Raw genomic sequence first — 12,155 nt, 5'->3', positions numbered from 1 at the left:
TTCAAATCTGAAAGAATATTTGAGCAAAACTCTACATCTTCCTATTAGGATATATTCTTCTGTTAACACCATTTAATTATTCTTAGGAATACTCATGTACCACCTGGGTTTGTATGGCTCTTTAAGGCAGGCATTGCCTCCAACCTGACTCCACATGGTTTCAGTGTTTTTCAGGAAGCCTTACAATGTTGGCCCTAAGCAGCAGTTTTAGTTGAATTACTTTCCCAACGTCTTTCTGTCATTGTATTGAACCAAGAGTAACGGTAGTTCCCCTACCCCAAAGCATTTAGGAATGTATCAGATTTAACTGAAGATGGGGGAAGATATATAAGAGGTTTTACATTCAAGCAGGGCATCCATTCAAACTAAATGCTGCATGCACGTTACTCAGAAGTCCTCTGGCTACTGTAACGGCTGTAATTTTTTTTTCCCCCAAGACCATTTTATCCAATTTAGGACTTCAACCTAAACCATCTCTCTGGCCTTTCCTTCCTCATGTGGTGCTTTCTCCCCTTTAGCCATTCTTTCTGTGTAACCTTTGATGTTCCTCACTTTCTTCAGCCTCTTGTCCAAATTTAGTGATAGACCTACCTTTGCATAATCCAAATTTATCAAATTGTGTATCATCCTGCTCCTCTGGAACGTTCTCAACAGCAAATCTGCCCTCTGTTATTACACTATGAGATATTTTCATTGTAGACTTGTACTTTGTACAGAAAGAGTTGCTTCGGTAGACTTCTGGGTGAACCGTGAAAAATGCATGTCATATGACCATAGAGAGGCATACGGTGCCTGAAAGCGGGGCAGAGGACAGCAGAAGTTCCTCTGTGCACAATAAGCACTCAAAACACATCAGGTAACAGTACAATAAGTTAAAATTTGTCCTCAACATGAGCCCTGCTACTCTATAGTTTTGTTTTATTTTTGGATACTCTGTGTCTCAAGCGAACAGTAAGAATAGAGAAGCATCACTCACTCTGGGTGGCATCCCTCAGAGTATAGGGTGTGAAAATATGACAACCCAACACTACTTCAGAAGAAAACACGTTTAGGGCAGGGAGGGCTGACGCTAAGTCATGTGGATGAGTTAAGAGTCGAACTTGGTTGCAAATAACAAAGAACCAAACAATGACCAAAGGAAGGGTGAACGTCTCTCAGGTAACAAGAATCTCACTGCCCTAGGAATCCAGATGCTTTCACTTTTCTGTTCTGCTAATCTTTAGCCTATCACTCTCACCCTCATGGTCCTAAAACAACTGCTAAACCTTCGGCATAGCAGACAAGAAAAAGAAGGGTGCAGAAGGAAGGATAAAAATCCCTTTCTTCTAGGTTTGCCTTTTAATTTGGCAAGAAGAGGAAGGAAGGTCTTCCTCACAACTTCCTTCCCCACCTACTTGCCTAGAACTACATTATATCAGTACTCTGGCTTATAGGAGATGGGATCTTTCTTAATTAATTAATTAATTTGGCTGCACCAGGTCTTAGTTACAGCACTTAGGATCTTTAGTTGCAGCATGTGGGATCCAATTCCCTGACCAGGGATCGAACCTAGGTCCCCTGCATTGGCAGCATGGAGTTTTAGCCACTGGACCACCAGGGAAGTGCTAGGAGATGGGATCTTCAGTGTTCTTTTTTTCTCTCGATTTTATTGGAAAAGTCAAGGGAGAAGGAGTTTGGAATGGGTGTTGACAGAGTTAATCGATTTGCACAACTGGAGTGGAAATGAGTAAGAATCCCTCACTGCTCCAAGAGCCAACGAAAGATTTGCACAGTGAAGTGGTCAGACGCTCATCTGAAAGGCATGCTCACCTCAGGGATTCCCATGTCTACTCAGGAACAATAATTTTAACATACAGTGATATCAAATGAGGTGAAAGGTGTTCCTGCTGAAGTGACTTGATAAGTTCCCGATGTTGATACGGTATATCTTCCCAGTAATTAAAATATATGTATGTGCGTATTGTGTGTGTATGTGTGTGTGTGTGTGTGTGTGTACAGAAGGAAGAAGGGCGGGAAGTCATCCCATGGAGGAAGAAAACCCTTGCACTTTACTCAGCAACAAGGCAAGCTGGAATTGCATTTCAAATACTCCCAAGTATTAGGAAATAAGAGCATGGAACTGGGCTGTATTCCATACAAGCTAATCTGGAGAACACAAAAGAATTAATGGATTATGGTTTTACATAAATAATCACATTAACTCCGACCTACAGCAAACTTGGTCACACATTTGTTGGTTAAGTAACTTAATTAAGTTTTGTGTTTTTTTTAAAGCACAGGTTCTAATCATTTTTTTCCAGAAAATTTCAGATAAGTGCAGCAAAAGACTGATGGACATGGATAGCCAGACATATATTAATAAGCATTTTAATAATTTACTACCATGAAGTTTCCCCTGGTGGCTCAGACAGTAAAGCATCTGTCTATCAATGTGGGAAACCTGGGTTTGATTACTGGGTTGGTAAGATTCCCTGGAGAAGGCAATGGCAACCCCACTCCAGTACTCTTGCCTGGAAAATCCCATGGATGGAGGAGCCAGATGGGCTGCAGTCCATGGGGTCGCTAAGAGTCGGGCACAACTGAGCGACTTCACTTTCACTTTTCACTTTCATGCATTGGAGAAGGAAATGGCAACCCACTCCAGTGTTCTTGCCTGGAGAATCCCAGGGACGGTGGAGCCTGGTGGGCTGCCATCTATGGGGTCACACAGAGTCGGACACAACTGAAGCGACTTAGCAGCAAGATTCCCTGGAGAAGGTAATGGCAACCCACTCCAGTACTCTTGCCTAGAAAATCCTATGGACAGAGGAGCCTGGTGCAGGCTACTATCCATGGGGTCGCAAAGAGTCAGACACGACTGAGCGATTTCACTTCACTTCACCATGAAGTTTGAAAGTTGTCCCTGTTTCACATATTAATCTAGGTGCCAAAACAAAATCAACCGTAGTAGAGATAAATTGTGTTGCAGTGGTTAAGACTGTTCACTTCAACTACAAGTGATAAGGGTTCAATGCCTGAATCAGTTCTAATGAGGTGGATGAAACTGGAGCCTATTATACAGAGTGAAGTAAGCCAGAAAGAAAAACACCAATACAGTATACTAATGCATATATATGGAATTTAGAAAGATGGTAACAATAAATCTGTATGCAAGACAGCAAAAGAGACACAGATGTATAGAACAGTCTTTTGGACTCTGTGGGAGAGGGCGAGGGTGGGATGATTTGGGAGAATGGCATTGAAACATGTATAATATCATATATGAAATGAATCACCAGTCCAGGTTCGATGCATGATACTGGATGCTTGGGGCTGTTGCACTGGGATGACCCAGAGGGATAGTACGGGGAGGGGGGAGGAAGGGGGGTTCAGAATGGGGAACATGTGTATACCTGTGGCAGATTCATGTTGATGTATGGCAAAACCAATACAATATTGTAAAGTAATTAAACTCCAATTAAAATAAATAAACTTATATATATAAAAAAAAAACTAAGGTCTCACAGGCCCTGTGGTGCGGCCAAAAAAAAGTCTTCATCACACACAAAAAAATTTTAATGCAAAATTTCTGATGTTAATTTCTGCTTTTGAAAGAACATCAATAATATTCCCACCACTCTAAACAATATATTTTTATAGGAGCAAGTGTTCCAATTTTTCTTAGATTCCAATATTTCAAAAGCTCTAGATATGATCTGAAAATGGGTACTTCCATCATACTAAGACTATTTTTTAATAAAGACATGCATATAATGGTGGGTCAGAACATAGGAACAGTGTAATTTCACATGAACACTTTGGAGATTCATCACTTATAACAGAATTTGAGGGGAAAAAATAGCCATGGAAGGAATTAACTGGTTTTGTTGAACCTACTCTATCAGGTAAAGGAAAAGACTAATTTGGGTTATTACCAAAATGATCTAGGTCTTTCAAAAGCAAAAAAAAAAAAAAAAAAAAAAAAACAATTATTTTCCTTGATTCAGTTGAAAACTAAAAGCACTGTATGGGAATATCTCAACTTTAAGTAGTTTTAAACAGTGTTCTTAATAATTTATTAATGATTATAAATAATATTCATCAATCTAAAACCTCTACTCCTAGAGGTATGTCTTAAGGGAATATCCTATAATGCTGGCAATTCCATTTGCAGATACATTTACTGTAATGGTTTCTTTTTTTTCATTCATTAAACACATTAAATTCAGAATAAAAATCTGGCACTGCTGGTCTATGCATCAGGAATACAGAGGTAAATAAAACCCAAAAGTTCGTCCTTGTGGAATTTCTTCTAGTTGAGGGTAGGCGCAATAGACAAATACATGCATACAAACATAAGTACATATAATATGTTAGATGGTGACAGATACTAAGGAGAAGAGAAAAATGACATCAATAAATAAAACTGGAGAGATTCTGTGAGTGGGTTGACATGTTAGTGTTGACAGAGAAAAAGCATGAGAAAGTGGAGTTCAAGTGAAAGCACTCCTGGAAGAAGGCAAGCTGGGAAGGTGCAGTGAGACTGCTAGGTTCAACAACCAGAGAAGAGATCAGAAAGGCCAGAATCTGGAGAGACCACATTCTAGGAAATGAACTGAGGGGTTCCTGGACATCACATCACTTGGAGTCTCATGAGCCATCATTAGGACTTTGTCATTACAAACTTGGCCACAACAACCTCTTCAACTGAAATTAACATTATATTAAGGAAGAATTCATATTTTTTCAGGATGATGAGCCATGATAGTAATATTCATACAAATGTATGTATGAATATTTCCTAAAGACATTGGAAAACCTCGTGATAGAATGGTAGGTGAAGGAAGTTGCATATATTATAAAGTTCTTTGATTTGGGGTTTTTCCTGGTGGTCCACTGGCTCAAGGGCTTCCCTGGTGGTTCAGTGGTAAAGAATCCATCCACCCGCCAATGCAGACGATGGAGGTTCCATGCCTGGATTGAGAAGGTCCCCTGGAGAAGGAAATGGCAACTGACTCCAGTATTCTTGCCTGGGAAATCCCATGGACACAGGAGTCTGGCAGGCTACATTCCATGGGGTCACAAAAGACTCGGACACTACTTAGCAACTAAACAACAACAACCAGTGGTTCAGACTGCAGGGCTCGCAGGCTTGGTCCCTGATAGAGGAACTAAGATCCCACATGACATGTGGCATGGCCAAAAGAAATCTGATTTTAAATATCTTTTAAAAATAAAAAGGCTAAAAACAATCATTGAACTAAATGTATTAACATGTAAAATAGCAAGTAGTAAGATTATGAATGTTTTGTTTCATTAGTTTACTTTTTTCCCAATTTTCTTCAATATGCATATAGAACTTTTATAACCAGAATATAATTTTAGGTAATTTTTGAAAAGTAAATACATTTTTTTATATTTATTTAGCTGCACGGGGTCTTAGTTGCAGGATGTGGAATCTAGATCCCTGACCAAGGATTGAAACTGGACCCCCTGCATTGGGACCGTAGAGTCAGCCACTGAACTGCTAGGGAAGTCCTGAAAATTAGATAAATTTTTAAAAGGCGTGAGGCCCTGAAGTAACTGGCCCTCTACAGCCACATCTCTAGGAAAGCTGTAACTGCGTAGCCCAGTTTTAGCAGCTCTGGCCTCCCTCTTCCTGTATCATATGAGTGGTCACATTTTTCCTAGTGACTGTCTTCTGTGCTAACATTTTAATTATGTGGAGAAATACCTGAAGAAAAAAAATAAATAAAACCTGGTTCTTGGCAAAGGCTAACTATTTAGTGCTGGAGGCAAGCACAGGCTCAATTTTGAGGCCGGATCTAAGGGAACTATCTTCACAGTTGAGAGAAGAATGCAAGATTCCTGGCATGGAACTGCTTATTTTTCTAAATGGAAGGGATTTGTTACAAGAGACAGTATAGAATCTCCCACAGACTCAAGGAGGAGGCTTCCAATGAGATCTATACCTAGTGGTGGGCTAGCTGCCCTTGTACCTAGCAACCAGCCTCCTTCTGTTTCAGGGCATGTTGATTTCCAAAATGAGAGGGGTGAGGAGAGGGGCGGTAGGGGAAAAGAAAGCATGAAGCAATCCACTTGCAGACATTGCTTCAACCCAGGTTAGGTTCATATCACTTCAAGTGCTGTTTGGTAATAGATCTTGTTAGCAACCCTTCTCAAAGGGGAGGAAGGAATGGAGTTGAAAAGTGTAAGCGTATTTAAAAAATAACTTTGATCAGGGCTAATGAAGAAAAACATCATAAATTTAGCCCAAGGAGACACAGGTTTATACAATATTACATCAGCACTGTACACTTTGCAATAGACTTGGTGACCCAAGGGGAACTTGGGCTAAGGAAGAGCAGAAACACGGCCAAGGACACAACATGGTGGAAGGTCTCCAGTGACAGTCTTTCCAGAGGAACATCCACACAAACCATGTATATTACATTTAATTCTCTACTTCACCTTGTATAAATGGATGCAACATTAAAGTCTGTTGACCTTCCTTCTGAGTACAATTAAAATGGTAGCTTATAACTATAAAATCCTCAGTTTTGTCTCACTTGCCATTCAACATGTTCTGATCAATTCATCATTCATTGGGTCCAAAACTATCCTTATTACCACTGAAATGGAGTCATCATAAGATATTTCTAAAAAATCATCAAATTTTTTAAAAAGAAAATATGGATGTGACACTGAGGCTGACCGGGATGATGATAATCAAATTCTATCTGATCTTTGTAAAATGTGTTTTTGGTCTTGTATGCAAGGTACTGAAATTAAGCCTCATGCTAGATCTTTTCAGGTTGTATTTTAGAGGACTTAAGAGTTCAATGAGTAAGCTGATGCTGAAGTTACCATGCCTTTTCAGTTAACAAGTCAGGTTTTCTTTAATAACAACAGTCAAGTCTTTTATCAACTCAATATAAGGTGAGGGAACAAAGAGTTGTCATTTTCTAATTTAAACATATATATGTATACACATATCCAATCCAAATTATGCATATCAGAGATCAGATTTGTCCATATTCAATAGAACAGGTCTTGGTGGTGGTTTAGAAGCTAAGTCATGTCCAACTCTGGCAACCCCATGGACTGTAGCCTGCCAGGCTCCTCTGTCCATGGGATTCTTCGGGCAAGAATAAAGTGGGTTACCATTTCCTTCTCCAGAGGATCTTCCTGACCCAGGGACCAAACCCAGGTCTCCTGCATTGCAGGCAGATTCTTTCCTGACTTAGCTACCAGGGAAGCCCTGTATATAATATATATATATATATATATATATATATATATATATATATAACTTTATACCATTGCATCTAAGACAGTAAATCATTGTATATTATTATGTTATATGCCACTAAGGAAAAAAATGGTTCCAATTAAACTATGACACAATTCTTTTTTATCCCTTAGAGTGCTTTATACTTACTGAAAGAACTCTTTTAGACTTATTTAGATACAGATTTTTACTGTATGTTACTTTTGTGCATATCTGAAAGAACAGATATTAGAAAAACACATTTTAAAAAGGTATTTCCAAGCTTTGCATTCAGAGGCTGCTTTTCTCAATCACATTTTGATTCAGCCTCATTGGCACCTGTGACTTTCACACAAGATTCCTTGCTGATATCAAGGCTGTCATGCACATTCCTTAAACGAGCACTCTATCAGTGTCTCAAGACTTTTCTTCCGTGATACTGCCCCTCATACTGTAGATTTTCATGCTGATTCTCTGGATCTTAAACATTAAGGTTCCAAGGAAGGGGTTCAGACCAGTTTCATGAAGGTAATTACAACCATTTTATGACTGTATCCATTTGTTAAAGTGTCTTCCAGAATCAGAAGAATCCAAACTTCAGAGATACTAAAATGTAAAAAAATAAGAATAGACTTCCCTGGTCATCCAGTGGTTGAAAATCTGCCTGCCAATACAGGGGACAAGGGTTCCATCCCAGATCCAGGAAGATCCCACATGCTTCAAATCAACTAAGCCCATATGCCACCACTACCGAGCCCAGTTGCCTTGTTCTGCAACAAAAGAAGCCATCACAATGAGAAGCCCAAACAATTCATTTAAAAAATGTTAAAGACAGCTTCTTAGAATTGATGAAACATGGAAAATGTGTTTCTTTATTTGTTAATCATCACATTTTAAAACTTTATCAAGATGGGTCCCAAAGTGATTTTTTATGGCTATCTAATAAATGAAGAGGAACTAAAAAGCCTCTTGATGAAAGTGAAAGAGGAGAGTGAAAAAGTTGGCTTAAAACTCAACATTCAAAAAACTAAGATCATGGCATCTGGTCCCATCACTTCATAGGAAATAGATGGGGAAACAGTGGAAACAGAATCAGACTTTATTTTTGAGGGGGGGGGGGGCTCCAAAAATCACTGCAGATGGTGATTGCAGCCATGAAATTAAAAGATGCTTACTCCTTGGAAGGAAAGTTATGACCAACCTAGATAGCATATTCAAAAGCAGAAACATTACTTTGCTGACTAAGTTCTGTCTAGTCAAGGCTATGGATGTGAGAGTTGGACTGTGAAGAAAGCTGAGCACTGAAGAATTGAAGCTTTGAACTGTGGTGTTGGAGAAGACTCTTGAGAGTTCCTTGGACTGCAAAAAGATCCAACCAGTCCATCCTAAAGGAGATCAGTCCTGGGTGTTCATTGGAAGGACTGATTTTGAAGCTGAAACTCCAATACTCTGGCCACTTCATGGGAAGAGTTGACTCATTGGAAAAGACCCTGATGCTGGGAGGGATTGGGGGCAGGAGGAGAAGGGGATGACAGAGTATGAGATGGCTGGATGGCATCACTGACTCAATGGACATGAGTTTGGGTGAACTCCAGGAGTTGGTGATGGACAGGGTGGCCTGGCGTGCTGCGATTCATGGGCTCGCAAAGAGTTGGACACAACTGAGGCAACTGAACTGAACTGAACTAATAAATGCTTAAAAATAAAGAGATACAATGGACATATTGAGAGTTATAAATATAATCCCCTACCTGAAGGATTTCCAAGTTTTTCAATTCATAAAAAGTTTCATATTTCATTTGAGACAGATTTCAAATGTCAAGTAATAATTGCATGCTCACATGACTACAAGCATTACAAAGAAAGGAACAAATTTATTTATAACATATAGTCAGTAACCATTTTGTCCCAAAAGTAAAACAGGTAAAAATTCATGGTTGCCCATATCCTGTTAATAACACATTTGATTCCAAGAGTTTATATTAGATTTGAATTTTAATAAATGCTATACTCTTTCTTGAAAAAAATTTTAATGTCATTAAAGAAGCAGTGAATCTGTAAGCACTTTTCAATACTATAAGTAGTTTAATTAGGGTTATGTTTTACTTAACAAATACATCTTAAACATATTTATTTCATACCAAATGGGCTTCCCTGGTGGCTCAGTGGTAAAGAATCTGACTGCCAATGCAGGAGACACCCTTGGGCTGAGACTATCCCCTGGAGAAGGAAATGGCAACCCACTCCAGTATTCTTGCCTGGAAAATCCCATGGACAGAGGACCCTAGTGGGCTTCAGTGCATGGGGTCACAGAGTCAGATATGACTTAGTGACTAAACAACTACAAAATTTAATACCAATCTTCTGACCATGGTATTTCTATAAATTTGATGCTTGCTCCTTGGTAGAAAAGCTATGACAAATCTAAACAGCATATTAAGAAGGAGAGACATCACTTTTCAAACAAAGGTCCATATAGTCAAAGCTATGGTATTTCCAGTAGTCATGTACAGATGTAAGAATTGGACCATAAAGAGGCTGAGTGCCAAAGAAGTGGTGCTTTCAAACTATGGTGCTGGAAAAAATTCTTGAGCGTCGCTTGGACAGCAAGGAGATCAAACCAGTCAATCCTAAAGGGAATCCAACCCTGAATATTCATTGTGATGAATATAATTCCCTTACCGCAGAAAGTGAAGAGGAATTAAAGAGCCTCTTGATGAATGTGAAAGACGAGAGTGAAAAAACTGGCTTAAAAGTCAACATTTGAAAAACTAAGATCATGGCCTCTGGTCCCATCATTTCATGGCAAACAGATAGGGAACAATGGAAATAGTGACAGACTTTATTTTGGGGGACTTCAAAATCACTGTGGATGGTGGCTGCAGCCATGAAATTAAAAGACAGTTGCTCCTTGGAAGAAAAGCTAAGGCAAACCTAGACAGTGTATTGAAAAACAGAGACATTACTTTGCCTACAAAGGTCCGTATAGTCAAAGATATTGTTTTTCCAGTAGTCGTATACAGATGTGAGAGCTAGAAAATAAAAAAGCTGAGCACCAAAGAATTGATGCCTTCGAACTATGGTGCTGGAGAAACTCTTGAGAGTCCCTTGGACAGCAAGGAGATCAAACCAGTCCATTCTAAAGGAAATCAACCGTGAATATTCACTGGAAGGACTGATGCTGAAGCTCCAATATTTGGCCACTCGATGCAAAGAGCCAACCCATTGGAAAAGACTCTAATGCTGGGAAATATTGAGGTCAAGAGGACAGCGGGCAACACAGGATGAGACGGTTGGATGGCATCATTGATTCAATGGACATGAGTTTGAGCAAACTCTGGGAAATAGTGAAGGACAGGGAAGCCTGGTGTGGTATAGACCATGGGCTCGCAAAGAATCAGACATGACGTAGGGACTGAACAACAACAGCAACTCTTAGGTTACTCAAGAACATTCAAAATACTAGTAATGTATAGTATTTACTTAATATTTCACTTTACATATCTCTTATGTAATATTGCATATATCAGGGTTAATAAATTACTGCTGCCCACATGCTGAACTTATAAATAAAGTTTTATTGGAACACAGCCATGCCTGTTCATTTACAGGCATGTCTCTGGCTGCAAGAGCTAAGTTGTTGAGTTGAAGTAAAGACCGGCTACCATGTAAAGCCAAAAATATTTATTATGTAGCCACTTCCAGAAAAGATTGGCTGCTCCCTGTTGTGAAGCAAGGTGATAGCTTATGGCTCCCCTTCACACCCTTCACACTACAGGTCACCTTTAAGCTGACTTATTTTCCATTTTAACCATGAGAAAATTAGACTTTCATTTAATTGTAATGTATTGTTTTTCCATGGGGTGATACTTAAGAAAACCTTCAAATACTCCTTGAAGTAGAAACGGAGCTTAACTGCGAGGCAATTGTAAAATTTCTTTGTGATCATATGTCAGATGAAGAACTATAATCACCATTTCCTTTGCAATTCAATTTACCATACTCACAGTGTAAAAACTAAGATCTTGGTCTAGTCACTTCTACTATATTGTCAGGAAAGAATCTCAGCTCATGGCATTCTCAAATGTCAAATATGCTTTTCAAGTGGATGAACTGAAGAACATAGACAAAATTTCTAGCGGCTACTGTCTTTGTCTGCTCAGCCCTCCTTACCTTCTGGATATGTGGCCCATGCCCATAGCCTCAGGATCAAGAATCGGTCTGTGACCTGCTGCTGCTGTTGCTGCTAAGTCGCTTCAGTTGTGTCTGACTCTGTGCGACCCCGGAGACGGCAGCCCACCAGGCTCCCCCATCCCTGGGATTCTAGACCAATTATAAAGCTTCATCCCAGTGTCCAGAATGACTGATCCAACAGGAGGGAAAATCCCCAAACATGGCAAATCAAAGTACTTTCCAAAGTAATCTGAAGTTTGAGGAGAGTAGTTTTTTCCAACAGTTTGATCTGAGAACTGTAATTGAGGCCCAAATTTCCATTATCCATTCTTAAATAAGAAAGTCATTAGATTGAGGAGGCCCACATAAATAAACCAAAACATAAGCTTCTAATGCCACAGATTATGAAATTGAAACCTAAAGACGACCAATCACAAACAGCCAACTAGGCTTTTTAAGCTTTCAGTTCAGTTCAGCCGCTCAGTCATGTCTGACTCTTTGCAACCCCGTGAATTGCAGCATGCCAGGCCTCCCTGTCTATCACCAACCCTGGAGTTCACTCAAACTCATGTCCATCGAGTCGGTGATGCCATCCAGCCATCTCATCCTCTGATGTCCCCTTCTCCTCCTGCCCCCAATCCCTCCCAGCATCAGGGTCTTTTTCAATGAGTCAACTCTTGCCATGAGGTGGTCAAAGTATTGGAGTTTCAGCTTCAAAATCAGTCCTTCCGAA

Source organism: Ovis aries, chromosome 10, assembly GCF_016772045.2.
Source record: "Ovis aries strain OAR_USU_Benz2616 breed Rambouillet chromosome 10, ARS-UI_Ramb_v3.0, whole genome shotgun sequence".
In the NCBI taxonomy this organism is placed as follows: domain Eukaryota; kingdom Metazoa; phylum Chordata; class Mammalia; order Artiodactyla; family Bovidae; genus Ovis; species Ovis aries.
This window is presented reverse-complemented; position numbering follows the sequence as displayed.